The sequence below is a fragment of the Dipodomys merriami genome, unplaced genomic scaffold, assembly GCF_024711535.1.
Source record: "Dipodomys merriami isolate MVZ:Mamm:240054 unplaced genomic scaffold, mDipMer1.0.p SCAF_17, whole genome shotgun sequence".
NCBI lineage: Eukaryota > Metazoa > Chordata > Mammalia > Rodentia > Heteromyidae > Dipodomys > Dipodomys merriami.
This window is the reverse complement of record NW_027203048.1, coordinates 7803951-7830556: the sequence shown is the minus strand read 5'-3', so window position 1 is coordinate 7830556 and position 26606 is coordinate 7803951. Positions and strand designations below refer to the sequence as shown.

At 39.7% G+C, this 26606-nt stretch overlaps 1 protein-coding gene across 7 annotated transcripts in view; it reads right to left on the bottom strand.

Moving 5' to 3' along the window:
• The window catches only part of Ncoa1 (nuclear receptor coactivator 1), a 216795-nt gene that overhangs the window by 115102 nt on the left and 75087 nt on the right, over positions 1-26606 (bottom strand). For 6 of the 7 annotated variants that reach the window (XM_070025127.1, XM_070025132.1, XM_070025126.1 and 3 more), the window contains one exon: positions 6281-6365. The exons of the other annotated variant lie outside the window; for it this stretch is intronic. The gene's annotated coding sequence lies outside the window, so the exon portion shown is untranslated. The remainder of the gene's footprint in view (positions 1-6280; positions 6366-26606) is intronic. 7 annotated transcript variants of the gene reach the window in all.

Sequence of the window (26606 nt, the reverse complement as noted above, 5' to 3'; positions counted from 1 at the left end):
AAAAACAGACCCGAAGACCAATGGAATAGAATAGAAGATCCAGAAATAAATCCACAGGCCTACAGTCAGCTGATATTTGACAAAGGAGCCAAAGACATACAGTGGAAGAAACACAACCTCTTTAACCACTGGTGCTGGGAAAACTGGATGGCCACATGCAGAAGACTAAAAGTGGACCCCAGCCTATCACCATGCACCAACATCAACTCAAAATGGATTAAAGACCTTAACATCAAACTTGAATCTCTGAAACTACTGCAGGACAGAGTAGGAGAGACACTTGAACTTATAGGCACAGGAAGGAACTTCCTGAACAGAGTCCCAGGGTCACCACAAATTAGAGAGACTCGATAAATGGGACTACCTTAAAATAAAAAGCTTCTGCACAGATAAAGCTATTGCAACCAAGCTAGAAAGACAACCAACTAATTGGGAAAAAATATTTACCAGCAGTATATCAGACAAGGGGTTATTATCCAGTATATACAGGGAACTCAAGAAACTAATCCCTCCCAAACCTAACAAACCAATTACTAAATGGGCAAGGGAACTAAAGAGAGACTTCTGAGATGAAGAGATAAAAATGGCAAAGAAACACATGAGGAAATGTTCACCATCCCTGGTTGTGAAGGAAATGCAAATAAAGACAACCCTGAGATACCACCTTACCCCAGTCAGAATGGCCCACATCCTCAAGTCAGACAACGACAAATGTTGGAGGGGATGTGGAAAAAGAGGAACCCTATTACACTGCTGGTGGGAATGTACACTTATACAACCACTTTGCAAAGCAGTCTGGAGGGTCCTCAGAAAGCTAAATATTGACCTCCCTTATGACCCAGTCATACCACTTCTAGGCATCTATCCTGAACAACAGAAACCAGTATACAAGGACACATGCACTTCCATGTTTATTGCAGCACTGTTCACAATAGCCAGGATATGGAAACAACCCAGATATCCTACCACAGATGAATGGATCCAAAAATTGTGGTATCTATACAGAATGGAATATTATGCAGCCATTAGAAATGACAAAATAATGGCATTTGCAGGGAAATGGATGGAGCTAGAAGAAATCATGTTGAGCGAGGTAAGCCAAGAGCAAAGAGACAAACAGTACATGGTCTTCCTGATAAGTGGATGTTAAATCCAAAATGTTAGGTGATACGACAAAATTAACAGGACTTAAGAAACAAAGGACTTCCACTCATCTGGTTGAACCACTACTAAATAACCCCATGCTGCTGATCACATGTATGGTATATATGTGTACACCGGAGGGGAACCAGGAAGATGACACAGAACTAGAGGGAATCAGGGAAAAACATTTAACAGTGGGACCCATTAGCTGTACTGGACATTGACCAAAATGAACTAAGCAACTTAATGGCATCGATGGGAGGGAGGGCTCAGCGGGAGGGAACAAGTGGGAAAGAGGGAACAGCTGATGCTATGCAAAACAAAAGAAATGTACATACCACCCAATGTGGAAGAAATAACTGTATCACAAAGCTCATAGAACTCATAAATGTTATAGACCATGATAGACAATTTGCTCCAGGAAAGTTACAATGTGTTTGTGACTTTAACTGAGCATCACTATCCCACAATACTGTGATATTTGGGAAATTATGTAACCACTTAATCACAATAAAAAATTTGAAAAAAAAATCAGAAAAAAAAAAAGCTGGTTAGAAACAGTAAACAAGAGGCTTGAAACAGGGTAGATGCTGATGGAGGACAGGTAATATTACTTCCCTGTTCCAGACTTTTAAAAGGAGCCAGGCAAAGAGAGGCTGTTAATTTAAATTAAAATGTTATCTACTTTAGAGGGAACAAAGGACATCTCACTTTATGCAAAGTGCTCTCTAAAGAAAGATCTCAGTTATAACAGGAGCAAATACCTCACTAAGCTTTATCCTGATGCTTTTATCTAGATCATTCTGCTTCCAGCTGTGAAACTGACTGATGTTTTTGAAGCTCCCAAGGAGCCTCTACTAGTAACCATAGTTACTACATTAAAACAGTACAAAAAAAAAAGTAGGAGAGAATATCAATTTGAAGAGAAAAACAGACTTCTTAAATTTTATCCAATTAAGCTAATAGTAACAAGACGTGATTGGACAAGGGCTTCAAAGACTAATTTTTCTATAGTTCTTGATATCTCAGTGTGTAGGTCTAGTACCTCAATGGATTACTTTGCCTCATCCAGGAATGATTCTCAATTGCAAATACAGCCATTTAAAATATACAATATTTTTTTCTTTTTCTTTTTCTTTTTTGTCAGTCATGAGACTTGTACTCTGGGCCTAGGTGCTGTCCTTCAGCTCTTCAGCTCATGGCTAGTGTTCTACCACTTGAGCCACAGCACCACTTCTGGCTTTTTCTGCATATGTGGTGCTGCGGAATGGAACCCAGGGCCTCATTCATACAAGGCAAGCACTCTACCACTTAGCCACCTGTCCAGCCCAAAGAGACAATATTTTATCAGGACAATGCTGAATTTGTTTTCCAACACAGACCCTTACTTGGGAGAAAAAAATTAAGAGCTGGGGGTTGCATAGTAATTAACACATGAATTTGAGCCTAAGACAGTATTTCTGGGGCATAACAGAAAGCTGCCCAAATCATTCTTCTAAACAATTTATTTTTTCAAAAGGTTTTTATCAGGTCAGATGTGGTAGCTCATAATTGTAATCCTAGCTACTCAAGAGGATCATGATTTGTGGCCAACCCAAGTAAAAGGTCTGAAAGTGAATTAATAAAAGCTTGTACATACCTGTGATCTCAACTACATGGAGAACGTACATAGGAGGATCACTGTCCAGGCTAGCTAGACTACAAACACAAGAGTCTATTAAAAAATAGTGCTGGGCCAGGTGCCAGTGGCTCATGCCTGTAATCCTAGCTACTGAGGAGGCTGAGATTGAGGATCACGGTTCAAAGCCAGCCAGGGCAGAAAAATCCATGAAACTCTGATCTCCAATAAAAACCACTAGAAAACCAGAAGTGGCGCTGTGGCTCAAGAGGTAGAGTGCTCGCCTTGAGCTGAAGAGCGCAAGGATAGCGCCCAGGCCCAGAATTCAAGCCCCATGACCGACAAAAACAAACAAACAAACAAAATAGTGCTGGGTACTGGTGGCTCACATCTGTAATACTAGCTACTCAGGAAGCTGAGATCTGTGGGATCATGGTTTGAAGCTAACCCCAGGCAGAAAAGTCAGTAAGATTCTTATATCCAATAAAACAAAAAAACTCCAAAAAGCTGGAAGTGGAACTGTGGCTCAAGTGGTAGAGGCTAGGCTTGAACAAAAGATGCTCAGGGACAGAACCCAAGCCCAGAGTTCACAAAAAAAAAGGGGGGGGGCGGAGGGGGCTGGTGATAGTAGCCTGGCAAGGATGAAACCTTGAGTTCAATTCAGATGTTCCTCTTTTCACAGTCATTAACAACCTCGTGGATCATTAACTAATTTATACATTTTATATTTGAGGATCTATTATGCATCTGGTCCTGTATAAGATAATGGATATATCACAATAAAGCAAACAGACAAAAGTCATGCCTTGTCCAACCTGGAAGGTCGAGATCAGGAAGACCACGGTTTGTGGCTATCCCAGGCAAAAACGTTAGCAGGACATCACCTCAACCAGTCAGGCAGGTAGGCATGGTGACATGGCTTTTTGGAGGCACAGTCAGATGAATCACAGTCGTAGGCTGGTCACCAGCAAAGTAGTAAAACCCCATCACGAAGAAAATAACTAAAGCAAAAAAGAGCTGGAGGTGTGGCTCATATGTGTGCCTGCCTAGCAAGTGTGTGTGGTCCCAAACTCAAATTCCAGAACTCTCTTTTGTGTATCATTAGGAGGCCTCAAAAGTTACAAAATAAAAGAAATAAAAGACCTGAAAAGGCGCCGGTGGCTCATGCCTGTAATCCTAGCTACTCGGAAGGCTGAGATCTGAGGATCACAGTTCAAAGCTAGCCCGGACAAGAAAGTCCCCATGAGACTCTTATCACCAATAAACCACCAGAAAACCAGAAGCAGCACTGTGGCTCAAATGGTAGAGTGCTGGCCTTGAGCTGAAGGTTGCACAGACACACCCAAGCCCAGAGTTCAAGCCCCACGACTGACCAAAAAAAAAAAAAAAAAGACCTGAAGCCAGGCATGATGATGCAAGCAGGTAATGTCAGTTACTTCAGAGGAGGAGGTAGGAGGGGTTTGAGTGTAAAGTTGGAAAGATTATCTCAAAACAAAAATGCTGGAGGTGTTATCCAAGGGATAGGATGACTTCAATCTAAAGTATGATTTTAAAAAAAAAAGGAAGGAGTTGAAGATAACTAGATGGCAAAGAAGCAGCAAATAGGGAGGTACATAAGATCAGAGGGCTGGGTTTTTCCTACTTCTCGGTTGCATGTGTGCACACCCAGATATACAGAGTTATGAACTCTTCCCTTAACAAGTCTTTAATTCAATGCATCTGTTTTAAGTCTGTACTATGTTTAATCCTTTAATTTCTTAATGCAATATATTCTAAGGATAATTTGTAAGAATAGCAAAAAATATGCAAAACAAACATCCAAAAGACTAAGGCTTTCATACTACAACATTAAAAGAGCCTAATTATGCATCAATAGATAACTAGATCAAAGTAACATCAGTATAGACAAACACATGGAAAGTCTAATATGGTAAAGGGAAATCTAATATGTACTGGTTGACTTTAAAATCAGTTTTATTTTTTGTTTTACTTTGTTTTGTTGCCAGTCCTGGGGCCTGAACTCTGGGCCTGGGCACTATCCATCAGCTCTTCGGCTGAAGGCTAGCCCTCTACCACTTGAGCCACAGAGCCACTTCCAGCTTTTTCTGCTTATGTGGTACTAAGGAATCGAACTCAGGGCCTCATGCATGCAAAGCAAGCAATCTACCACTGAGCCACCTTCACAGCCTTTTACTTTTTTTTTAACCCACTGGTTTTGTTTGCCAGCTTTCTTCAGAAGTCTACCTTTAATACTGATTTTAGGGCAGATGGTAGAGTGCTTGCCTTGAATGCATGAGGCCCTGGGTTCGATTCCTCAGCACCACATAAGTTAAAAGCTGGAAGTGGCTCTGTGGTTCAAGTGGTAGAGCGCTAGCCTTGAGCTGAAGAGCTGAGGGAGAGTGCCCAGGCCCAGAGTTCAAGCCCCATGACCAACAAAAAAAAAAAAAAAGAAAAAGAAATGCTACCTGAATTATTCATTGTAGATTTTTAAAAGTCATATTTCTATAAAACATGACATAAAATTATGAAAGAATATGGACAGCTATGTAGTTATTAAACAGACAAATAAAATAATGCCAATAGCCAAAGAACATGTGATAGAAAATAACAAATGGTTATAACTCAAATAGCATCCCTTTCATATCTTTTAGATTCTTTTTAAAAGAAAAAGAAAAAAGAAAAACCCCCAATCTATCTGTGAATATATGTTCTGTCTCCCTTAACTAGAAGATGTCATATGTTTGAATATTTTTACACTAAACATGAAGGAAAAATTAGAGCAAAATTACAGCTTTGAATACTTAAAACATTTAAGAGCTTCTACACACAAGAACTCATATAAAATGAACAGAAAAATTGAAAGGGAAAATTCATTTATAGGAAGCAGTGAATACCATTAAAAATTCATAAAATTATATAAAAATTGGTAAGACACCCAATAGGGTAAGTAGAACTCTAAATATAACAAAAAATTAAAATAAAGTAGCAACATGTACCTAAGAGTTTACTAAATGCTGGGTAAGACATCAAGGTGATAATGTAGTAAGACAAGCCTGCTCACTGGCTGGCAGGGAAAAAAGCTGACAGCACTCATCAGGCAGCAATCTGACATGGAGTAGCTCTGGGAGAGAACTATTACAATTTAAGAAAAGTTTGATTCCACTTCACATTTGACAGCTGTGCTACTAGACAAGTTGAATACCATTTTTAGCAGCAGTCTCTCCATTGTAAAATATGAACTTGTCAATGTTATTCTAATGATAGTGCAACAAAGCATGGATTGATTCACACAGTCTGTGGACTCTCTGGAAATGCAGACCTTGCAAGTTTATGATTGGACCTGTGTGAATAACCATATATGAAATATACTTCAAAAAGCCCCTTTATCCAAAAGAAAATTGAAAACCACTTTAACACCAGACCAATGTTAAAGTCACCTATTATCTGGCACAGTACAAGCCCAAGTTAGGACTTCACTATGAAAATCCAGGTTAATACTGAAGGTGATCTTGAACTTACCCTGTTTACTTCTAAACTCCTCGGAGTAATATATAGTGATTTCTTAGGAGATTAATTCCTTATCTAATATAGTTGTAACAGGAACCTAAAAGTAAGAAAACAGTATCAGTAAGAAAACAGTATCTACCTGGATCAGTTGCATAAAATTAACTCAATCTAATTTAGAAAAAAGAGGGAGGTTATATTGTTTAATGTATTTATATCACTCTTTTTTTTTTTTTTTTTGGGTTGGTTGTGGGGCTTGAACTCTGGGCTTGGGCGCTGTCCCGCAGCTCTTCAGCTCAAGGTGAGCGCACTACCGCTTGAACCACAGCGCCACTTCCGCTTTTCTAGTGGTTTATTGGAGATAAGAGTCTCACCCGGAGCTGGGAAGGTGGCTCAGTGGTAGAGTGCTTGCCTTGCATACATTAGGCCCTGGGTTCGATTCCTCAGTACCACACAAGCAGAAAAAAAAAAGCCGGAAGTGGTGCTGTGGCTCAAGTGGTAGAGTGCTAGCCTTGAGCTGAAAAGCTGAGGGACAGCGCCCAGGTCCAGAGTTCAGGCCCCACAACCGGACCCCCCCCCAAAAAAAGAGTCTCACGGACTTTCCTGCTCAGGTTGGTTTTGAACCATGATCCTCAGATCTCAGCCTCCTGAGTAGCTAGGATTACAGGCGTGAGCCAGCAACCAGCATCCGGCTTTATAGCACTCTTTTAAATTCATTAAGCTGTGTAGTAACACTGGGCACCAATGGCTCACACTTTAATCCTAGCTACAAAGGGGGCTGAGATCTGAGGATCAAGGTTAGAAGACAGCCCAGACAAAAAAGTTCATGAGGCTCTTATCTCCAATTAACTTCCAAAAAGCAGGAAGCAGTGCTATGGCTCAAATGGAAGAGCACTGGCCTTGAGTAAAGAAGTTCAGGGACAGTACCCAAACCTTGAGTTCAAGCTCTAGGACTGGCACAAAGGGGAGGGGAGGGGAGGGGAGAGGAGAGGTAATAACTAGTTTCATCTTTGGTATAGCTCTAAAAAAACGATGTAACTAATTTATAAAACTACATTGGTACACTTTCTCTAGACACAAACAAAACTAGAGATTTTATGTAGTTTTGGGTTTGGGGACAGTCTTGGGGTTTGAACTCAGGTCTTGGGCACTGTCTCTGAGCTCTTTCTGCTCACAGCTAGCACACTACCACTTTGAACCACAGTGCCACTTCCGGTTTTCTGGTGTTAATTGGAGATAAGAGTCTCACAGAAGTTCCTGTTGGGCTAGCTTTGAACTGTGATCCTCAGATCTCAGCCTCCTGAGGATTACAGGTGTTAGCATTATCTCCACCTCTGGTCCTCAGCTCCACCTAGACTTGAGCTCCCCCTAACCTAGAGTTTCCACCACATAGCTGGCCACCCCCTCCCCCTGCCCCAGACCTACCTGTGAATGCCACTTACCCCAGAGTTACCCACCAGTATGAGGGCAGATGCCATATTGCTCCCTCTCCAGGGGGATATATGGCCCCTCTAATAAACCTTATAATAATCTTTCTCCTGTGCCTACCTCTGTGTAGTCCCCTGGGATGGTCATGATGGATCCTAACAACAGGCATGAGCTACCACCTGACAGTGTGTGTGTGTGTGTGTGTGTGTGTGTGCTACCACCTGACAGAGTGTGTGTGTGTGTGTGTGTGTGTGTGTGTGTGTGTGGCTAGTCTTGTGGCTTGAACTCAGGGCCTGAGCACCATTCCTAAGCTTCTTTTTGCTCAAGATTAGCACTACTACTTGAGCTACAATGCCACTTTTTTATGTGGTGCTAAGGAAATGAACTCAGGGCTTTGTGCATGCTAGGCAAGCACTCTACCACTAAGCCACATTCACAGCCCTTGTGTGTGTTTTAAATAAGACTCTCAAAAACAAACAAAAATGGGCTAGAGGCCTGGCTCAAGAGGTAAAGTCCCTTCCTAACAAGTATCAAGTCCTGAGTCAAACTTCAATACCACTGAAGTAGAAAAGATTAATTATGAAACTTTATTTCTCACAATGCACCAGATTTTTATTTAAAACAAAAAAAAGCAAAGGAAGGCATGATTGTTCAAAAAAAGAAATGTACTCATTACCTGACCTATAAAATGGTAACCCCTCTGTATACCTTAATAAAATTATATTATTTTTAAGTTTTCAAAAAGAGCTACAGTGACAAAAATTCTATCCAATCAAGCACATGCAAGCATAGTAAGTATATGGGTGCTTGTGTAAAGAGCTACAGGGGATTTTAATGATAATTACAGCAAAACAAAGCAACTGAAAAGTAAAATACTTGGACTAGCAGTGTAGCTCAGTGGTAGAGTACTTTCCTCACCTGAGAAAAGCCTTGGATTTTACCTCTAGTACAAGAAAAAAAATGGAGGGAAGGAGGAAAAGGAGGGAGGGAGGGAGGGAGGGAGGGGGAGAAGGAAGAGAGAGGGAGGGAATAAGAGAGAAGGGGAAAAGGGAGGAAGAGAAAGAGAGGGAGGGAGATGGAGGGAGGAGGGGAAGGGAAGGGGGAGGGGGAAGCATGAGAAAGAGGGAAGGATGGAGGGAGAAAGACAAAGAAAGACAGAAAGAAAGACAGACAGAAAGAAAGAAGGAAAGAAAGAAAGAAAGAAAGAAAGAAAGAAAGAAAGAAAGAAAGAAAGAAAGAAAGAAAGAAAGAAAGAAAGAAAGAAAGGAAGGAAGGAAGGAAGGAAGGAAGGAAGGAAGGAAGAAGGGAAGGAAGAAAAGGGAGAAGGAAAGAGAGAAGGAAAGATGGATTCTAAGTAAAAGAGCCCTGGACATTATCCATAGTATACTTAAGACTGAAGGTAGAGAGAAAACAGAGCAGGTAGAGAGCTGCTAAGTGATAGCTAAGTTCTGTGAGTATTCTTTTCTACTTTATACATCCTAGACTTGGAGCTAAAGTTGGCAGCCTAAAATCATCAGATTCCCTATCTACTCCCTAAAAGAATCAAGCAAGCAAGCAAAACTAACCATTTCTCTCCCTAGTCAAATGATCAGGAATGAGACAATCCAGACAAAAGTGGTTACAGTTAGCTAAACATCACAAAACAAAACACAAAACTGTAGTTTGGGTGAAAGCACTCAATTTTCCTTACAAAATTGACGTCAAAGAAGACCTGCACAACCAGAGCCCTCCAGCAGATGAAGAGACCTCTCTTCTCATGGTGTCAGTTAAGACCACAGAGTGAGCTTGGCTTCCACCTGACAGTAACGAGACCCCTTCCCCTCTCTGCTATAGGTAGCTAGGTATCAGAGGAGGCCTACTGGTGACTCAAGCCTCTTACCTCCTCACAGTAAAGACCACATCCCTGTAGTGACCATGTTAAGAACAGTAATAAGGAAGCAACTCCTGCTCCTGCTCCCTTCAGGGAAGGAGTCTGAGTAGGGCAGAATTCCCTTCCTTGACCTTGAGTAAGTTGGAATCAACCCCCAACATGAGTTTCAAAAGAGGTAAAGTAGAGAACATGGAGCAGTATCCATGGGGCAGTAATAAGGCACAGCATGCTACAAGCAGTTCCAGAAAAAGCCAGCTGAATCAGGACATTTAAATAAATTACAGAATCTCAGAACCTAATTCCCCAAACATCTAGGTATCAAATGAATAATCACTCATCATATCAAGAATTAAACATAATCTCAAACTTAATGGAAAAACAAAGACAATCTACATATGCCAATGTCAAAACATCAGAGAAAGGAAAAATGATCTGAAAATAATTTTTAACTGGTCATGATTAAAAAATGACTCAAGGAGCAATTATACACATACTTGAAAGAAAAACTTTATAAAGAGTACCAAAGGGAAAAATATATACAAGAAATAGGGCAAAGCAAGAAATGACAAATGTAAATACTAAATGGACATTTTAGGACTAAAAATCACAACAGATCAAATATCATACCCAAAGGATAGATGCAATAGCAGAAAGGAGAGGACAGGGAAAAGACCTGATTGATGAGGTAGAAGACAATAATAGAAACTACTTAATTTAAATGACAGAGAGAAAATATACTGAAAGCAGTGTTGGGACCAGTGTGAATATAAAAGATGTATCTTCCACATCATCAAGTCTCAAGAAGAGAAAAGAAATAACCTAGGGCTGAGGCTGAAAAATTCCCCAAGAAATAAAGGTTTCTTGCTTCATGTAGACAAAGCACACAAACTTTTTTAGTTGTTTTGTTTTTGTTTTTGTCAGTTGTGGGACTTAAATTCAATGCCAACACTGAGCTCTTTTTGCTCACAGCTAGCACTTATTGAATAAGTAATGCTAGGAAAAACATTTTAGAACCATGTGATGCTTTTAGGCACAATGAAAGTAAAGGCTAAAACAACAATTCTGTAAGACAATGTGAAGACATCTTTAAAAATGCATATCATTATATACTTCATTATATGCTTCCATACTGACAGTTACAACACTTGCTAAGAAATAAATCCCAACAAGAAAAATCTCAAACCTGAATCTCATCAAGCTTTATACCCACTGAACATGTACAGGAGGAGCCAGGCGTGATGGTCCATGCCCATAATCCCAGACACTCAAGAGGCAGAGATGGAAAGGATTGTAGTCTGAGGCTAGCTGAAGCAAAATATTAGTAAGATTCCATCTCAACCCACATCTGGGTAAGGAAGCATGCACTGCAATGCTAGCTATGAGGGAAGCATATTATGAAGATCATGGTGGCCCCAAGCAAAACCACAAGACACTATGAAAAATAATTAAAGCAAAAGGGTTGGAGGTGTGGCTCAATAATTGTATTTTCAACACCCCAAAAACAATGCGTAGGCTGGGTGCCAGTGGCTCATGACTGTAATCTTAGCTACAGAGGAGGCTAAGATCAGAGGATGGCAGTTCAAAGCCAGCCCTGGCAGGAAAGTAGTCCATGAGACTCTTACTTCCAATTAACCACCATAAAACCGGAAGTGGTGCTGTGGCTCAAGTGGTAAGAGTGCCTGTCTTGAGCTGAAGAGCTGAGGGACCGCACCCAGTCCCGGAGTTCAAGCACCGTGACTGACCAACCAACCAACCAATCAACCAACAAAATGCCTAGGTACTAGTTAGGAAGGGTATAAAAGACACTTCAATGAAAACAAGAAAACCTTGAAGAAAGAGACTGATGGAGACACCAAGTTGGAAAGACCTTCATGCTTATTGAAGGGCAGAATTAGTATGATTAAAAAAAAAAAAAAAGCAGTGTACAAATTCAATGCAATCTCCGCCAAAGTCCCAATATCATTTTTCATAGAAGTAAGAAACACAATCCAAAAATTCATATGGAAGCATAAGGACCAAGAGGAGCAAAAGCAATTCTGAAGATAAAAAGCAATGCTGGAGGTGCTACAGATGATGTATGAGGGATCTCTAAAGCATCATAGTTCTTACACAAAACCACAGGTTTTTGAGATCCAATCAGGAGAAGCACTTCATTGTCTCAGAAAAAGAGTCTTCACTAGAGGTGTGGCTCCCATGGTAGAGTCCTGCCTTGCAAGCATATCTCCCTTTGTTCAATTCTCAGCAATACCACAATAATAAAAGATCAAAGATGAAAAATGAATAAAATGAACAACTACAAATAAAAAGAATACAAACAATACTGAGAGTTAAACACGTTCTATGAAATAAATCCTGACAAGAAAAAACTCAAACCTGAATCTCATCAAGCTTTATAACCAACTGAACATTTACAGAAGCCAGGCGTGATGGCCCATGCCTGTAAGATGATGCTTCTCAGATGAGACTCTCCAAGTCTCACAAAGTGGAAATTTTAGCATGGACTTACTTCAGTAAAACAGGATAACATAGGGAGAAATGGAGACAAGAAATATTTGCTTTAAAAAAAAAAAAAAAGGAATATTTGCTGCTCACACACAGCACAGGAAATGGGAGTTCAGTATCACAACACTGAATTCAAACTATATCAAAACAGCTTGGCAAAGGCACAAAAATAGATCCAAAGACCAATGAAACAGAATTGAAGATCCACGAATAAAACCACAGAAGTACAACAATAGCAATTTTGACAAAAGAACAAAAAACAAATACTGAGAAATTTTGACAAAAGAGCAAAAAACAAACACTGGAGAAAAGACAGTTATCTGGTTCTCTACATGCAGAAGACTGAAACTGGACCTTACCTCTTACCTTGTACAAAAATCAACTCGGACTAGATTTCTTAAAAACTCAAAAAAAGATATAAAAATTCAAATCTACTATAGGAAAACACAGAGGAAACACTGGGAGATTCAGGTACAGGTAATTTTTTTCTGAATGGAACTCCACAAATCACCCAGAAAATAAGAAGAATGAACAAGTGGGACCACAACAAATTAAAGTTTCTGCACAGCAAAAGATACAATTGCCAGAACCAAGAAACAAACCATAAAATGAGAGAAAATCTTCGACAACTATTTAATGGATAAAAAATTAATAGCCAGACTATATAAAGAGCTAAAAAAATTCTAAATAGCCAAAGAACAATTACTCCAATTAATAAGTGGGCAAACAAATCAGACAGTTCTTAGAAGAAATACAAAAGACTAATTGATGCAAAAAGAAATATTCAATCTCCTTAGTCATAAAAGAAATGCAAATCATTCCATCTCGTCTTGTTAGAATGGTTGTCAGAAAAACAACAAATGCTGACAAGAACTGGGGGGTGGGGGAGAATCCTCATGTATTGCTGGTAGGAATATAAATTAGTGCAAACACTATGGAAATCAGTATGGAGGTTCCTCCAAAAGCTAAAAAATCAATCTACCTTATGAGTCTGCCATAACCACTCTGGGGCATATGCCAGATGGAGTATAAATCAATACTCAAGAAAGGTACCTGCATACCCATATGGAGCCAAACAGTAGAGTCAGCCAAGGATGACTGGATAAAGAAAATATAGTGTGTGTGCAAATGTATGTGTATGTGGACGTGCCCATGTATACATGTACCAGGGAATATTAAATAGCCACATATAAAAATGAAATAATGGGCTGGGCACCAGTGGCTCACCCCTGTAATCCTAGCTACTCAGGAGGCTGAGATCTGAGGATCACAGTTCAAAGCCAGCCCAAGCAGGAAAGTCCGTGAGACTCTTATCTCCAATAAACCACTCAGAAAACCAGAAGGGGTGCTGAGATTCAAGTGGTAAAGCACTAGCCTTAAGCTGAAGAGCTGAGGGACAGCGCCCAGGCCCAGAGTTCAAGCCCTATGACAGAAAGAAAGGAAGAAAGAAAGGAAGAAAGAAAGAAAGAAAGAAAGAAAGAAAGTAAGAAAGGAAGGAAGGAAGAAAGAAAGAAAGAAAGAAAGAAAGAAAGAAAGAAAGAAAGAAAGAAAGAAAGAAAGAAAGAAGGAAGGAAGAAAGGAAGGAAGAAAGAAAGAAAGAGGAAGAAAGGAAGAAAGAGAAAGAAAGGAAGGAAGGAAAAGAAGGAAGAAAGGAAGAAAGGAAGAAAGAAAGGAAGAAAGAAAGAAAGAAAGAAGGAAGGAAGGAAGGAAGGAAGGAAGGAAGGAAGGAAGGAAGGAAGGAAGGAAGGAAGGAAGGAAGGAAAGAAAGAAGAAGAAAAAAGTAAAGAAATAATGAAGCCAGGAGCTGGTGGCTAATTCCTGTAATCCTAGCTACTCAGGAGTCTGGAGATTTGAGGATCGCAGTTCAAAGTCAGTCCTGGCAGAAAAGTCCATGGGACTTTTTTTTTTTTGTCTTTTGTCGGTCATGGGGCCTGAACTCTGGGCCTGCGCGCTATCCCTGAGCTCTTCAGCTCAAGGCTAGCACTCTACCACTTGAGCCACAGTGTCACTTCCGGCTTTTTTCTGCTTATGTGGTGCTGAGGAATCAAACTCAGGGCCTCATGCATATGCAAGGCAAGCACTCTATCACTGAGCCACCTTCCCAGCCCCGTCCATGAGACTCTCTAATAAACTACTCAGAAAAAGCAAAAAGTGGTGCTGTGGCTCAAGTAGTAGAGCACTAGCCTTGAGTAAAAGAAGTTCATGGAAAGCACCCAGACTCTGAGTTCAAGCCCCAGGACAAGCACAAAAGAAAGACAGAAAGACAAAGAAATACAGTTATTTGCAAAGAAATGGATGAGACTGGAGAAGATCCTTCTGAATGAGATAAGTCAAGGTCAAAGACACAAATACTGTATGCTTGCATTCACATGTGGAGGTTAGACTTAAAAGACATATACAGAGGCTGGGAAGGTAGCTCAGAGGTAGAGTACTTGTCTGGCATGCATGAGGCCCTGGGTTCGATTCCTCAGCACCACATAAGCAGAAAAAGTTGGAGGTGGCGTTGTGGCTCAAATGGTAGAGCACTAGCCTTGAGATGAAGAGCTGAGGGACAGCACCCAGGCCCAAGTTCAAGACCCACAACCATCCAAAAAAAAAAAAAAGACATATACAGCTGGGCGCTGGTAACTCATGACTATAATCCTAGCTACTTGGGAGTCTGAGATCTGAGGATCATGGTTCAAAGCCAACCTGGGCAGAAAAGTCCTGTGAGACTTATCTCCAATCAATTAGCCACTCAAAAACCAGAAGTGGCAGTGTGGCTCAAGTGCTAGAGAGCTAGTCTTGAGCACAAAGAAGTTCAGAGACAGTGCCCAGGCCCCCTGAATACAAGCCCCACAACCTACAAAAAAAAAAAAAAATTAAAAGACACACACACACATACACACATTCATGGATACATACATATATATATGCCTATTTACATAAATAGGCACACACACACACACACACACACACACACACACACACACACACACACACACACACACACACACACACACACACACACACACACACACACACACACACACACAGAGAACAGGACTCCATAGAACAGGACTGGGAGGATTAGAAGGAAAACAAAAGATTGAGGGTAGGCTAGGCACCGGTGGCTTACGCCTATAATTCTAGCTACTCAGGAGGCTGAGATTTGAGGATTGCAGTTCAAAGCCAGCTCGGATAGGAAAGTCTGTGAGACTCTTATCTCCAATAAACCACTCAGAAAACAGGAAGTGGCACAGTGGCTCAAGTGGTAGCATGGCAGCCTTGAGCTAAAGAGCTGAGGGACAGCATTCAGGCCCAGAGTTCAAGCCCCATGAACGCCAAAAAAAGAAAAGAAAAGACAACATAAGAATCTTTGAGAAAGCCACAGTCAATAAGAAATTGTGGGAGCAGGGAAAGAGAAAGCTTAATAGAGAGGGTTATTCTGAACAAAATATAAGGTGTGAGCATCAGATATGCCATAGAGAAACCTTTGGTATAATTAATGTTCAGACAAAAATGAAATGAATGACAGGAAAGTAGGGCAGCCTCTGAAGAAGTGAGTAGCAACACAAGAGAAGAGGGTTGGTAAGGAGAATGAGGAAAATAAAACAATGCCTACTGGAGTGGTTTTGAGGAGGAGAATGGGCTGAGGTAGCATGATGGAGGGGGTGAGGTAAATTCTAATTCCAACAAAAACAGTAGTAAAAACATGCTTTATTTTTAAGGCAGGCATGGTAGTACATACCTGTAATTCTAGCACTGAGGCTGAAGCAGAAGGATTACCACTTCATGGCCTGGCTGAGCTACAAAGTAAGACCCAATCTCAAAAAAAAAGCTCTTCATATAACACTTAGTGGTAACAAATTACTGTTAAATTTTTTGTTGTTGTTGTTTGGTAATGGGGCTTGAACTCTGGGCCTAGGTGTTGTCCCTCGGCTCTTCAGCTCAGGGCTAGTGCTTTACCACTGGAGCCATAGCACCACTTCTGGTTTTCTGAGTGGTTTATTGGAGATAACAGTCTCACGGACTTTCCTGGCTGGGCTGGCTTTGAACTGTGATCCTCACATCTCAGCCTCCTGAGTAGTTAGGATTATAGGCATGAGCCACCAGCATCTAACACTATTAATTTTTAATACTGCTGTGATTATGTTCTTCCTAATTAAAAAAAAAAGACTTTCTAATTAAAAAAAAGATCTTTTCCACATTCAACATGAAATATATACAGATCTACTGACAAGATGTTTGAATTTGTTTCAAAACATGAGGGTAGAAGTGGGCAGGAATATAGACAAAAACAAAATTGGCTACCAATAGATCATTGTTGAAGTTAAGTAGGAGTTATTTATTCTAATTGTCTACTTTGGCTTCCGTTTGAAATTTTCCACAACAAAATACATTTAAAATGCATATTCCAGTTGTCTTTATCCTAAAGAAACTCTCATGTGGTACACTTGTAGTACAAAATGAGATACAGAAACTGAGAAACAACTGAAAAATACATTATAAAAGAAAATAAAATTACATTGTCAAGCTACATACTATTCACATAAAAATCTTCATACAATGCTATATATTTCCTACAAATATGTTCAAATGCATATTTTTGTTGAGTGTATATGTATATGTATGTATGTGGGCATATAGTCATCATTTTTTTTTTTTTGGTCGGTCGTGGGGCTTGAACTCTGGGCCTGAACGTTGTCCCTCAGCTCTTCAGCTCAAGGCGAGTGCTCTACCACTTGAGCAACAGCGCCACTTCCGGTTTTCTGGTGGTTTATTGGAGAAAGGAGTCTCAAGGTCTCTCCTGCCCGGGCTGGCTTTGAACTGCAATCCTCAGATCTCAGCCTCCTGAGTAGCTAGGATTACAGGCGTGAGCCACCAGGGCCCAGTTATAGTCATCATTTTTGTTCTGGGTTTTGTTGTTGTCTTGTGCCAGTCAGGCCCTGGGTGCTATCACTGAGCCTTTTCTGCTAAAGGCTAGTGCTCTACTACTTAAGCCACAGCTCTATTCCTGCTTTATTGGGGGGAGGGGGGATTAAATAGAGATAAGAGTCTCACAGATTTTCCTGCCCTGGCTGGCTTCAAACCACGATCAATCCTCAAATCTCAGCTTCCTGAGTAGCTACGATTACAGATGTGAGCCACCAGCACCTGGCTGGCTTATTTTTGTGGTTTTTGAGACATTTTGTTTGTATCTCAGGCTGGCTCTGATCTCCAATCCTCTTATTTCTGCTACCCAGGTGCTGGGATTACAGGAATATAACACCACAGCCAGCTGTACATACTTATCTAAAAATAGATGCAAAAAATATCTGGACAGATACCAAATGTTCAATGATAGTTACCTTCTGACAGAATGGGATAGACACGGGATGCATTTTTCCTTTTTTTCCCTATGGTTTACCCCTTGTTGTCACTGTATTTGATTTTGGTACCCTGTGTATTGTATATACGTTTATCTGAATTAGGGAAGAGAAGAACAACAAAATGGTAAGACGAAGGACAAAGGGCAAACCAATGCAACAGTGATATTTACAAGACAACGTGTTAGAAATGAACTTTACAACTTGGGGGGAAGGCACTGGGGAGAAGGGAAAGTGGGAGTAAAACAAGGCGGGGGTACCAATGTTTGACAAGAAATATACTCACTACCTTACTATGTAACTGTAACCCCTCTGGGCATCACCTTGACAATAAACTACAACATAGCCTAAGCTTCACTGCAAAAAAGACTGGGAAAAATAAAAAAGAACATAGACTAAACATAGGGCAAATACTAATTTCTCTGTTGTATGAGCTACATAAAGCTGTTTTAAAGGAAAATAAAATCATGTCCAAAATGGAGCTGGACCTTACCTATCTATCATCTAGTAAATATTTCAAAACAAAAAATTACTTCTGTAGGAAAATTTATTTTCACAAAAAGAGAATTATATTTTTAGTTTCTTTGCAAATTAATATTTCCTATAACTTTTGAATACAAACCTAACCAAGAACCATTTAATAGATACTTAAGCATCCAGGATATCCTATATATTTTGCCAGAGTCAAGAAAGTAATCAATCTGGGAGAAAAAAATATTAGGCTGAACCACACAAAACAGCCAATATTCTATCATTTTGTATGCAGAAAAAAATAGCAATTTCATAAGGCTTGACCGAACAGACTTCCTGATAATAATAAAAATACACACATATGTCCCTAATTTTATTTTATTTTTATTTATTTATTTATTTTGCCAGTCATGGGCCTGAACTCTGGGCCTGGGCACTGTCCTCAGCTCTTCAGCTCAAGGTTAGTGCTCTACCACTTGAGCCACAGCACCACTTCCAGCTTTTTCTGCTTATGTGGTGCTGAGGAATCGAACCCAGGGCCTCATGCATGCAAGGTAAGCACTCTACCACTGAGCCACCTTCCCAGCCCTGTCCTAATTTTAAATCAATAATTGTCGACAATAATTCTAGCATTTATACATTTGCTTCAGTTTCTTTCAGTTTATAAAGAACAGTCATTGTTCTTTATAATCCAGTATGTGATCCATTTTAATCCAATATTTTACCTTACTAAAACAAGTGTAATTTTTAGCTTAGTCCTAATAGATATTTATTTTGTGAGCTTTTTAAATTTTTTTTTGGGGGGGGGGTCTGGTCATGGGGCCTGAACTCTGGGCCTGGGCGCCGCTGTCCCTCAGCTCGTCAGCTCAAGGCTAGCGTTCTACCACTTGAGCCACAACGCCACTTCCGGCTTTTTTCTTTTTGCTTATGTGGTGCTGAGGAATCGAACCCAGGGCCTCAGGCATGCAAGGCAAGCGCTCTACCACTAAGCCACCTTCCCAGGCCATGCTTTTTAAATTTTTAACATATCATTTATTTCCTTTACTTTTCCATTTACTTTTGAGAAATAAGCAATATAATATCTAAGCTACTCTTGAGTACGTTTAATAAATATAAACACAATATTATTTTAAAATGATAACTCTTGAGAAAATAAAATACTATCTTGACACATTAGGTAATATGTTAGTTGATTATAGAATCTCATTTAGTTTCTTTTTTATTGGTCATAGGGCTTGAACTTTGGGCCTGGGCACTCTCCCTGAGCTCTTTTGCTCAAGGCTAGCACTCTCCCACTTTGAGCCCCAGCACCACTTCTGATTTTCTGGGGGTTAATTGGAGTCTCACAGACTTTCCTGCCTGGGCTGGCTTTGAGCCTTGATATCTCAGCCTCTTGAGTAGCTAGGATTACAGGTGTGAGCCACCAGCACCAGGCTTAGAATCTCATTTAGGACATAAAAAAAAAGGGGGGGGGAGGTTGGCATGGTGTTGGTGGCTCATACCTATGATCCTAGCTACTCAGGAGGCTGAGATATCAAGGTTCAAAGCCAGCCCAGGCAGAAAAGTCTGTGGGTTAAAACAACATCAACAAAAAGTAGGGATACAAAGTACAAAAAGAAGGGTTAAACTTTAAAAAATATATTGAAATATAAAATTATCCATAGTTATAATTATTCTTGTCATCACAAGATCATAATATTAAAAGAAGACCTGAGGACTCAGGCTCTGTCAAAATGTGTGGGGAAAATACAAGACATCTTTTGGCCACAAGGGAGGCAGAGGTAGTCCAAAGTCAAAGTCCCAAACTGGCATTTTACCACTTGAGCCACACCTTGTAGTCTGGTATTTTGCTTGTTAATTGGAGATAAGAGTCTCCCAGACTTCTGCGCAGGCTAGCTTTGAACTGTGATTCTCTGCTCTCAGCCTCCTGAGTAGGATTATAGGCATGAACCACCAGCATGCCTAGCTTAATCTTAGTTTTAGACTGATTTTGATGTCTGTCTGATTTGAACAACATAATTAACAGGCTGGAGCTGTGAATGACTCAGTTGGGATTTACCTGGCCTTCTTATCTAAAATGAGACTTTCCTAACATAAGTAGTGTTGTACCCAGTGTTTTAATTTTTTCATAACAATTTCTGAGTTAATCACTTCATTTTTCTTCTTTTTTTAATCTCTTTTCTCCACTAAAATGTCACTGACAGCTGGGCGCCAGTGGCTCATGCCTGTAATCCTAGCTACTCAGGAGGCTGAGATCTGAGATCATGGTTCAAAGCCAACCCAGGCAGGAAAGTCCATGAGACTTTTTTTCTGCATTTTTAACCTATTCATTTTATAGAAAAATTGAAGCATACATTGCAAAGTTCTTTGTGATTTGAGGGTATTTTACAAAAAATTTTTCATACCAGAATTCAGAAATTCAGAGGCAATTGTTTATCATACTATCCATGAGACTCTTTTTCTGCGGGGGGGGGGGGGGGGGGGGTCCGGTCATGGGGCCTGAACTCTGGGCCTGGGTGCCGCTGTCCCTCAGCTCTTCAGCTCAAGGCTAGCGCTCTACCACTTGAGCCACAGCGCCACTTCCGGCTTTTTTCTTTTTGCATATGTGGTACTGAGGAATCAAACCCAGGGCCTCAGGCATGCAAGGCAAGTGCTCTACCACTGAGCCACCTTCCTAGCCCCTCCATGAGACTCTTATCTCCAATTAACCACCAGAAAACTGGAAGTGGCACTGTGACTCAAGTGGTAGAGTGCTTGCCTTGAGCTGAAGAGTTTAGGGACAGTGCCCAGGTCCAGAGTTCAAGACCCATGACCAACAAAATAAATAAATAAAATAAAATGTCATTGACATGAAAGCCCTTATTTATTTTGCTTTGTGATATATGATTTATGTGATTATCCTTGTGTTAAGACAAGTAGTTTTGAAAATAGGTATTTTCAAAGTAAGTTTTGAAAACTTCCCCTGGGACTCAATGTATTAAATACTAGATAGAAATTCAGAAGATCTATAATTCCATAGACCATTTTTGCATCAATGTTACTGAGATAAAGTTTATATGCAATAAATCTGCCAGAACAATAAGTTGGTGTATATGTGCTAGTCCTGGAGCTTGAACTCAGGGCCTGGAGCTTTTGTGCTCCTGGAGCTTTTGTGCTCAAGGCTAGCACTCTACCACTTGAGCCACAGCTCCACTTCTGGCTTTTTGGTGGTTAACTGGAGATAAGACTCTCACAGACTTTCCTACCTGGGCTGGCTTGGAACTGCGATCCTCAAATCTCAGCTGCTTGAGTAGCTAGGATTATAGCCATGAGCTACTGAAGCCTGGCTAAGATTAGTAAGTTTTTTTTTTTTTTTTTTTTTTTTTTTTTTGGGTCCAGTCGTGGGGCCTGAACTCTGGGCCGGGGCGCTGTCCCTCAGCTCTTCAGCTCAAGGCTAGCACTCTACCACTTGAGCCACAGCGCCACTTCTGGCTTTTTTCTTTTTGCTTATGTGGTGCTGAGGAATCGAACCCAGGGCCTTGAGCATGCAAGGCAAGCGCTCTACCACTGAGCCACCTTCCCAGCCCCGATTAGTAAGTTTTAACAAATGAAAACACCTAAAATAGCTACCACCACAGACACATCTATTATCCCCAAAGTGCTTCTTCATAGTTCAGACAATTTTTGCTTTTATATATAAAAGTTATATATTTTTTAAAAATCCTAATTGTTATGTATTTAATGAGAAGAAACTCCTTCTTCCTGCATGCTGTACTCAATCTGTGAACATTCTTTTCTCCCTTTCTCCAGAGTGTGCTCTTATCCATCACTCAAGTTCCAACTCATGTTCTCTTGTCTGCAAATCTCTACCTTCTCTCTCCTCATGTCCCTTTTCCAAATTAATCTCTATGTTCTCATGGCATATTATGATTACCTTTATCTCAATATTTATTATACAGTTTATAAACAATTGCTAGACTATTAAGGAAAAGATCATGTCTTATGCATGTATGCAAGCCCAGCATTTGGCATGCAGAACAAACACTCATGCTAGTGAATAACTATTAAATCTTAGGATTCAAGTAAAGTACTGCCTACTCTGCATAGTCCTTTTCAATTCAATATGGAACCCTTAAAATAAAAATAATTTAGTTAGGCACCTGGGTTTATTCTTCTAGGCTATAAACAGTTTAACTGAATTCAATTAAAAATTCATTATTTATTCTAAAGCTTTTGTTTAAATTTTTAATTTTGAATTTAAATACCAGTACTCAAAAACACTGCACCTGCTTGAAAAAATGCCTTACTTTTTAAAGAATCTGTACATGCTTATCTACAGATCATTTGTAATGTTTTCCATTTTATGAACAATGATAAATTACTTTTACACAAATGTTGCTAACAGTCAGGCATGGGTGGCTCACACCTGTAACTCTAACTACTCAGGAGGCTGAGATTTGAGGATCACGGTTCAAAGCCAGCTCGGGCAGGAAAGTCCACCAGAAAAACGGAAGTGGCGCTGTGGCTCAAGTGGTAAAGCACTTACCTTAAGCTGAAGAGCTGAGGGACAGCAGCTCAGGCCGAGTTTAAGCCCCACAACCGACAAAAAATAAAATAAGAAAGAGTTGCTAACAAAGTGGTTTCTTAGTTTATTCCAAATAAATTTCAGGATCCTAATTCAGCATAACAGACTGCTTCATAAATGTCAACTTTCCCTGCCCAAATGTTGCTAACATGTTAAAAAGCCAGGGGAAAAAACAAATAACAAACCTTTGTTTTTGGAAAGTGCAAAAAAAGAAATTCATCATTTTAAAAATCCAATTCTTCATTAGAAGATTATAATCTTTAAAGGTATATTCTAGCAATGTATTTGACAAAACAAAAATATATTTGACAAAACAATATATTTGACAAAATAGCTGACATAGTTCTCTTCTTCAGTGAAGATTTTTTAAAAAGACAAAAATTAAGAATCATATACTTGTAGGGCAAATTAAATAAATGCTTTTAAAGAAAGCTTTGTTATAACCCTCAACATATTTGAAAATCATTTTAAATAAGATTTCAATAAATCTTTTGTTATATATATTTTTAAATTTAATATTCTAATAACACTATTCCTTTTCCTAACAAAATTTACCTCTTAAAATGAATAAAGACACTATCTGCAAAAAAAAAAAAAAAAAAAAAGCAACTAACAAGATTCCTACCCGTAGTTGAAGATGAGAAATACCATAACTTTGTATTGCCATTGAACTCTGATATCAGTTTCTAGCCTATTTCCAACTTATGACCCAGATTTCCCTGTCTATTTTATATACCACAGTCAGGGTAACTTCCAGACTTATAAAGCTCTTTCGGTGTTAATCTCTGTTGAAAAACCATCAATCATTTCGTACATAGCAGAAGAAATCCCACAAATCAGCATGCACTACAAGTCCACTCAAGGTCCTGTCCTCCTGATCTGTGCCTCATTTTCTACCTTATCCTCTAGTCTTCAGTGGGCCAATCCTCAGACCAATTCTTCTTGAAGTGCTGACTTATCTACCTAACCCTACCAAGAAATTCTATATCCTAAAAAAGTCCAAACTTTAATTCAAATTCCTCCGGGAAGTTCTTTCAATCAACTCAATCCCTAGCTCTTATATAGAAAGATTCTTTAAAATATATATATATATATATATATATATATATATATACATATATATAATATATAATGCTGTTTCTTTTTTTTTATTGTGAAAATACCATACAGAGGAGTTACAATTACAAGAGGAAGATAATGAGTACATTTCTTATCAAGTATTGTTGCCTCCTCTTTGTTTCCCCTTCCCATCCCCCCTTCCTATACTTCCCCCCACCTCCCTCCACCGGATCCATTTCCCCACCACCACCACCAAGGTTGTAAAGTTCATTTTTTGACCTAATGACTTGTACATCATAATGCTGTTTCTAACAGCATTATTCCACTGAGTTACTCATTTCAAAAACTAATGCTAAGCTTGGCATGGTTGCATACACTGTACCCCACCTATTCAAGAGGTAGAGGTTGGTGGACCATGGTCATACTACAATCCTATGAAAAACTGCAAGACTCTAGATGAAAAACAATTAAAGCACCAGAGTGGCAGCTGGGGTCAAGCATTAGTCAACTGGCTAATGCTAGTAACTATTGAGTACCTAGTATAGGCCATCTATTCATGTTTTGCTGTAGAGAAGACAGATATAGTCCATGCTCTGTAATGTTAATACTTATATGTTAAGTATAAGTTAACATATAATGTTAACTTAAATGTTAGTGACAGGAATTAATTTGGTAATAATTTATTGTAATACCTCAAATTTTCCACTGTTGACTAACTAAATATCTTTAGTTTTCACTATTATAAGTAATACTGTTGTGGACATGTAATTAGCACTTAAGTTTCTTTTGCTTTATAGCACTAGCTACTTACCTGGGTTCATAAATTAACTAGAGAGGATAAAAAATAGACCTAGCCTCCAGTTTGCAACCAAGTTCTTTGATCTGAGTCTTTCCCTCCAGTAGTCACTTTGCAGTCACCTTGGGTTCCAGGAAGGGAAAGACTAAACCAACCTAATGTTTACTAGGAAGTATGGAGGAAACTGCCCTAAAGGAAGAGAACAGCCAAAATCTCCGGGCAGACCACATGCAGACAACAGCAACAAGATTGCTCCACTTAAGTGATTATGGTGATAATTACAACTTCTCTAGAACCTCCGAGAACAAAGATTAAGGCCACAAGGGTGAGGAGCACTATCAAATCACTATGTATACCTCCTTCTCCCCTTGTTCCCAAGTTCTTGGTTTATTTAAACCTACAGCTCATGTCTATATCCAAAAGAAAGCTGAAGATGGACTGAAGTGCACATAGTTAGGTCAAAATTCTCTGTTCTTTACCATGTCTCCCTACTGGTTCATAGGGGAAAGTTTGGAATCTGAAGTCTAAAACTTTGGTTTCAAAAATAGTTCTAATATAGCTTTGTTATTCCTTGAATTATTTACTTAGGGTCATTTTCTAAGAAAAATATAGTAAATCAGTGGCCTTGGGTATGTTTATAACTCTTTTTCTTTCTTTCCTTCTTTCTTCCTTTCTTTTTCTTTCTTTCCTTCCTTCCTTCCTTTCTTCCTTCCTTCCTTTCCTTCCTTTCTTTCTTTCTGCCAGTCCTAGGGCTTGAACTCTGGGCCTGGGCGCTGTTCTAAGCTTCTTTTGCTCAAGGCTAGTGCTCCATCCCTTGAGTCACAGCTCCACTTCCAGCTTTTTCTGTCATTAATTGGAGATAAGAGTCTCCCAGACTTTCTTCCCTGGCTGGTATGGAACTTCAATCCTCAGATCTCAGCCTTCCCCCTGAGTAGCTAGCATTACTGGCATGAGCCACTAGAGCTGGCTTTTAGCTAGCATTACTGGCATGAGCCACTAGAGCTGGCTTTTAAGATATCACTACCATATTACTTCCAAATGATCTGCCAATTATAAATGCAGTGCATGAGTACTTAGATCCATGTGGACTTCTTTATGATAGGTTGCTCAATAAATATGAAAAAATTTATTTACTATTGTTTTAATTGCCAATGAAATTCAACTCTTTCCTTTATCTCTTTATTCTTTTTTTTTTTTTTTTTTTTGGGTCCGGTCGTGGAGCCTGAACTCTGGGCCTGGGCGCTGTCCCTCAGCTCTTCAGCTCAAGGCTAGCGCTCTACCACTTGAGCCACAGCGCCACTTCAGGCTTTTTTCTTATGTGGTGCTGAGGAATCGAACCCAGGGCCTTGAGTATGCAAGGCAAGCGCTCTACCACAGAGCCACCTTCACAGCCCCATCTCTTTATTCTATGTCACCTTCTTTTTTTTTTTTTTTTTGGTCAGTTGTGGGGCCTGAACTCTGGGCCTAGGCGCTGTCCCTCAGCTCTTCAGCTCAAGGCTAGCGCTCACCACTTGAGCAACAGCTCCACTTCTGGCTTTTTCTGCTTATGTGGTGCTGAGGAATCAAACCCAGGGCCTCATGCATGCAAGGCAAGCACTCTACCACTGAGCCACCTTCCCAGCCCCAGGTTTTATTTTGTATGTGTTAGTTTTCTTCACATAAATGTACCACATTTTTAACAATCACTTGTTTTTTTTAACTGTATCTTTCTTTCTTCTTCCTGCTCAATTTCTGTTTTACAAGGTTAATTATAACATTTGGATATAGATAGGCTCAACACTACATTTTTTTGTGTGCATGCCAGTAGAACTCAGGGCCTCATGTTCTTGCTTAGTTTTTTCATACAAGGCTGCTTGCTACTCTACACTTGTACTTATACCTTTTGGGTGGTTTATTAGAGACCTATCTGTTTTGTCTGCCCCAGCTGGCTCTGAACTAGATTCTTCTGCTCTCAGCCTCCTGAGTAGCTAGGAATACAGTCATTCTGTTAACAGTAGATTTTCTAATCATCTGATTATCTGATCATTCAGACTGATCACTGACTGATTTTATACTTGCTTATTGTATATTAAATTCGTAAATTTTTCTTTTTTAATTCTACAGACACTTTTTTTCCTGACATATTTTAGAGTTCTAAATCTACCATCTTGACATGAACTCCAGGAAAAGAAAAACCAAGATTTTTCTTTTTGTTGTTGATTGTTCTTTTTTTTTCTTTTTGTCTTGTTTGTCCGTTTATCTGTTTGGGGGAGGGTAAAAGTAGGGGTGGTCACAAAATGGAGGAAACAAAGGATGAACAAATG